This window comes from Vicia villosa, unplaced genomic scaffold, assembly GCF_029867415.1.
Source record: "Vicia villosa cultivar HV-30 ecotype Madison, WI unplaced genomic scaffold, Vvil1.0 ctg.001920F_1_1, whole genome shotgun sequence".
Lineage (NCBI taxonomy): Eukaryota > Viridiplantae > Streptophyta > Magnoliopsida > Fabales > Fabaceae > Vicia > Vicia villosa.
This window is the reverse complement of record NW_026705776.1, coordinates 395,067-401,182: the sequence shown is the minus strand read 5'-3', so window position 1 is coordinate 401,182 and position 6,116 is coordinate 395,067. Positions and strand designations below refer to the sequence as shown.

Genomic DNA, 6,116 nt, shown 5'->3' with positions numbered 1-6,116 from the left:
TTTGAAGATCTGAAGCCTTGATCAGTTCATCCCCAGTACAATTCAACTGAAGCCATGATCAGTTAACTTGCAACAATTAGTCAATCAGGGGCAATCTTCTTCATCAATCCCCAAGCAGTTTATCAGTCCTTCCCAAAAGGATCATCAGTTTGATACAGTTACCAATGTAATAGGAGTGTGTTTAAGCATCTTCTTCCCAAGCAGAGTTGGCAGAGTTCCCGTATTGAGGAATCAGAGTTCCAATCTTGCCTCACAAAAGAGTCTACCTCAGTTGTCACAAACAATTGTATTGCATTTATCATTCGTCATGCATAGAAAGATTCAACATCATGCATTGAAACAAAATTCATGCTCATTTGCATCTTTCCGAGGTCCTGTTGTTATCAACATCTTACCTTGAGATCAGAGTCCAACTTACTTGGCACCTATCCAAAACAGATACTTGTTTGTCTTCTCCGTCTAGTGTTGTTCCTAGATGTATCCTTTCTTCATTCAGTTCCATTCCTGGATGTTATGATTTCTCTCTCTTCTTTCAGTGCCATTCCTGAAAGATTTCCACCATGGTTTATCTTTGTTCTCTTCAATCATGTTTTATCTTGATTGCCTCCGATCTTGCTTTATCCTGATCGCTTTCAACCATGCTTTATCTTGTTTCCCTTCAATCATGTTTTATCTTGATTGCCTCCGATCATGCTTTATCCTGATCTCTTACACCATGATTTATCTTGGTTCCCTTCAATCATGTTTTATCTTGATTGTCATTTGATGCTGCTTCGTTCATGCTTTATCTTGAACGTCTCTGATACATTCTTCTCAAAGTTCAATCATGTTTTACTCTTGATTACCTTTGATGCCATTCAATCATGTTTTATCTTGATTGTACTGGATGTTATCCAATCATGTTTTATCTTGATTTCCCTTAACGTTATCCATTCATGATTTATCTTGAATGCCTCATATATTCTCTCCTCGAAGTCCGATCATGTTTTATCTTGATTGCCTTTGTTGTGTATCTTCCTTTCCAAATTCATTCTCGTTTTACTCTTGAATGATTTTTGATGTGGGTTTCAGAGATCTTTCATTCTGAATTTCTCTGTTGATCTTCTGTCCAGATTTCCTTTCATGTTTTACTCCTGAAAGCTTCTGTTGACTGTCTCTTTCCCTTGCGAAGTCCAGTTTTATTCCTGGGTACGCTTATCTTTTCCCCAACTGTTTCTTTCATTCGAGTCTATCACTTATTCCTGTTGTGTTTTCCCCTGCGGAGTTCTTACTTGCTTTACCAAGTTTCTCCGTCAATTGTTTATCTCTCGTGGCGCTTTATTCCCCACGGAGATTCGAGTCTGTCTCATGTTATATCATACAAAAACAAAAAAAAGTCCCTGCATTCATAGCATAACATATCATTGCATCAAGGGGCAAAATTCAGGTTTTTAAGTATTTAATTACCTTCTGCCACTGATATCTTGATGACTAAGTCATTCAAGCTGTTTGGCTAAAGATAATTAAATAGGGGCAGCTGTTGTACCCTAAATTTTGCCCCAACTTTTTATCTGCATCATTTACACTTAGTATTCTTATTTTATCTCAAAAAATTCAAAAAAAAATATATGTAGTGATCTTATACATTCATTTGCATCATTCTCATTCGAAAAATTAAAAAATATATATATACATTCATTTCATAACATCATTTTAGAATTAATGGTATTTTTGGTTATTCTTATTTTGGATTTTATAATTTTAATTTTTAAATTCAATTTAGATATAAGTTGAGTTTTAATTAAAATTAATAAATCATTTTATTGTATTTTTTGTTATTACTTGTTTTTTTTTATTGTTTCTTTCTAATAGGTGCAAATAAAGAAGAGATCCATTTTTAAACAAAGACAATTGATGTGGTCCAAGTTGATCCATGTTGTTTTAAGGGCCCATTATCATTTTGAAGCCTTTTTGAAGATATTTGAAAGCCAAGAAGAAATTTGTATGGGACCCTCTCAAAATATCCCTCACGTTTTCTCTCACACAGCATATTACACTAACTTTCACCAATTCTGAAAAAAATCTCAAAAGGAACTCATCTAGAAACTCACTACAGACAAAATTTTCAGCCAGCTTTCATATTTTTTCCTCACGCGTTTTCCTTCCTCTCCGCAAAATCAGCCTATCCTCTCCACTCCATAACAGAATTTGATTCCCTATCTTCACTCAATTCTCCTTTTTACCCTCACTCTCCATTTCCTATATAAGAAGGACCTCATTCACAAGCAAAGGAGGAGAAAAAGTTAATGTTACTCTGCCAAAATACACAGAAAATTCTCCTCCACAAAATTCACCTTCATCCTTCTGGAAATTTTATGAAACAGACCCAAAACCTTTACTCCAAATATTCACCAAACCTTCACTAAACCTCACGAACCTGCTACTTTCAACATATCACCTTCAAACCCTTCATCAATAAACATAAACCTGCAAATTCCACCTTCCAACTGTAACCCTGCTTCATCCATCCACGCAGATCCGAAACCATCTATCTGCAACCTTCTACCACTCAAAACCTTCATATCCATCATCACCTGCACTTTCAAACGCGACAACAGCTGGAACGTTTCACAACATCGCACGACCTTCAGGATTCACACGCGAATCATCATCGCTTCACACCGCAACTTCGACTTCAACTCATTTCCCTCAACGCATCTTGCTGAACCACAGCAACTCGACATCTCCAACGACTCAGTATCGGACTCGGTAGCACATCAATCAACAACACCGCTTTCACCGTTCCCTACGACGTCTCCGTTTCCGTAAGTAATTCGTTTTCTCGCTTACGATTCCGTTGAAGCTAATATGCTGTTGTTTGTTGCTATTCTGAATGCATGATTTTGTATGTTGCTACTTGGCTTAAACTTTGTGTATATTCTGTTGAATTTGTTTCACTGATTTGTGAATTGGATTTTGTTGTTGTTGTTTAACTTGAATCGAGTGATTTGTGAGAGTTTTGCGAGATAGGTCGTTTGAGATTTGCTGAACCGAGTGAGAGTTAAATACAGAGATTAATCGATCGATGAATGTTTGAGAGATGAATAGAGTTTGTGTTTGGATCATAATAACTGAATAAGTTGATAGAGAAAAACAGAATTGTTGAGATGAGAGAGTTTGACCGAGGGTGAGAGAAGAACAGAGGATGACGAGAGACGTGAGGTTGGGAAAGAGAGGAGATTAGGCGTGTGCGGTTTAGTTTTTAGTTTTTAGGGTTTACAGTTTAATTCATTTTCTTTGGGCCAATCAGTTTGAGCCCAGCTGAATCTATTTGCTCACATCACCCCCTTTTCAGCACGTTACCCCCCCGGGGTTGATATATTTCGATTGTGGGCCAATTGCCTCAAGCCCAGCGAGACTTTCCTTTTCACACCCCATGTTTACATTTTAGCCCATTTATTATTGTCTTTTAATTTAGTTTTATTTGATATTTGATTTATCTTCTTTAATAATGTTTAATTTCTTATAATTCCAAAAATACAAAAAATATGTTAATATATTAGATTAATTAGATTTTATTTTCCATATTAAAAACACCAAAAATATGTTGTTTAATTTTAATTTCCTTTAGATTTAATATGCTTATTTCTATATTTTCTCTTTTGTTATTCTCTTAATTAATTGTTAATATTTTCTTTATCATTTCTCATGCATCATTATATATATCCGTTGCTAATATTTTCTTGACTTTTGTGAGGTACTACTATCATTGAGGCATTGAACTTTATTGTGGACATTTATAATTCATTTTTATTTTTGTATATATTATCCTTTTATTTAGTTTTAATTTTCGATTGGGTTGTAATAATTTCCGTTAAGTTTCATCCCCATTCGTTAAGTGTGTAATCCCCATCCCCGAAGCCTTGTAATAATTTTACCGCTTTCCTTTACCGCTTTATTTTATTATTGCTTGCATGCTTTAACCGTTTTTTTCAAAATAAAATTAGGACCTTAGCCGTTTTCTACCATAAGTCGATTGCACTTCACGCATCGCCATCAACCGTACTTACACATGCACACTTGCACGTACACTCTTATTTTACCTCTTTCATGTTCATTCCTTTATGTTTGAACCCTTATGCTTGTATGGATTTTACCTGTATGAGCTTGTTTGTTTTCATTTACTTCTTCCATTTTTCTCTTTTAATAAATCTTCACCCCCGCATTACTTGGTCCATATACCAAGCTCCCAACCAACTCTTTGTAAGTCGAGTGCCTCGCGCATCGCCATCGACCTGTTTTTCAAAACTCTTTTCTTAATAAAACCTTGACTTTTGTCATGTGATCTTCTTTAAACTCTTTTGTGCACTTGCACTCTTTTTCTTTTAAAACTGTTTTCAATAAAACCTTTTTTTCAAAACTTTTGAGCAGAACTACAAATGCTCTGACTTCTCCATTGCACTGAGGAGGTATGTAGGCACAAGATTTTACATCTTGCCGAGCAAACTTTTGTAAATAATCTTTTTCTTTTGTAAATAACCTTTTCTTTTCTCTTTTCTCTCTTTTTAGCAAACAAAACCGCTTTAACTTTCAAACACAGATTTTCAAAAGGTTCCTGTGGAGTACCACAGATGTGAGGGGTGCTAACACCTTCCCCTTACATAACCAACCCCCGTATCCAGATTTCTTTTGTGGTTTTTTTCGAGTTTTTTCCCTTTCCTCTTTTGGAATCAAAAAAGTTCGGTGGCGACTCTTGCTTTTTAACGAATTAAGTTAACCAATGACTTAAACTCAAAATTTTTGCCGCTACAGTGTGAAATCTGAAAGAGAGGTGTGCAGCCCAAACTGAAATAAAAAAAAGGATGGGCCGGACCGGGTCGGGTCAGGATGACCTGGATCCGCCCAACAATCTATTCCAAACATGGGTTAAAGAAACCCTAGCCAAAAGAAATGAGGCAGCGCTCATTCTCTTCTCCCTCACGTGTTCACGTTCTCATAAAAAACAAAAACAATTCTCTGCTTCTCTCTCTCACGGAACAACGACAACAACATTGAAGCTCTCTCTCAAATTCGTTAGCCCTCTCATTGAAGAACAACGAAAAAGACTCTCGGTTCTCCTCTTTCAAACGATTATCTCTCGCTCTCTCACGATAGTGAACAGCAGGAACTCGGCGGTTCCTCTCTCTCATTCATTTGCTTTTGCCGAATCAAATAGCCTTCGAAATTTCCGGCGGCCATGGGAGGAAAATCAGAAGCAAAAATCCAGGTATGCTTCTCTTTAACTCATCTTTTAATTGTTCAGTTAAACCCCAAGCTCACCACCACAGTTAATCATATTCAGACTCAAACCTAAAACTAGCAAACTGTAAATGGCTTTGTGCAATTTTATTATTGATGAATCAATTGAAATATTGGAGTTAATTCTGGTGTATTAAGCTTAGTTTATAGAGAAGATTTAGCATAATTTTCTCTGTATTTTCAGTTATAGCAAATTCAAGCTTTATGTGCTTCTGGTGATTTTTGTGTTACAGGAAAACTAAAGTTCACAGTAACTGCAATATTGAGACTGAGAGTGGAGATGGCTTACCTGCGGCTAGAAGACTTTAGCCGGATCATTGTTGCAGGTATGTGTCGATTATTTCTCCTTTGAAATTCTGCAAGCTGCTACTGCTTTGAATTAGTTGATGTTGTTGAGCAATTCTTCGTGTTTCTGAACCGTTGCAAATTCTGTTTGCTGCTGAATTTTTGCTTTGAATTGTTGCAACTGATGTTGTCCCGATTTTCTTCCTGAAAATAATCTGCAAATTAACTTGTTGTTATTGCTGAGTCGATTGGATTGCTGCAGGTTTGTCGGTGTTTTTGAATTTCATTTGTGGTAGAGAGGTTTGAAGTTGGATGATGAGGTGAAGATAAACAAACTGTAAGTTGCTATCTTTTTCCTCCTTGTGGTTTGTTGAATCGAAACCGTGTTGTTGCAACTGTTGTAATTGCAGTGTCGGTGTCGTTTAGTGATCGGTCACCATTTCTAGTAAGTTTCCACACCTTTTTCCGATCAAAAGTTGTAATCTTGGTAATACAAAGTGGCATTGTTTTAAGTTTTTATATAAGTTCCTTAGTTTTTCGGTTGTTTGAGCTTT

General features: G+C 36.2%; 1 long non-coding RNA gene across 1 annotated transcript; it reads left to right on the top strand.

Moving 5' to 3' along the window:
* Positions 1-2,055: 2,055 nt before the first annotated feature.
* LOC131637129 (uncharacterized) lies at positions 2,056-5,885 on the top strand. Its single transcript, XR_009294279.1, has 3 exons — positions 2,056-5,245; positions 5,511-5,603; positions 5,825-5,885. It is a non-coding gene; the product is annotated as an uncharacterized LOC131637129 (long non-coding RNA).
* The last annotated feature ends 231 nt before the right edge of the window (positions 5,886-6,116 follow it).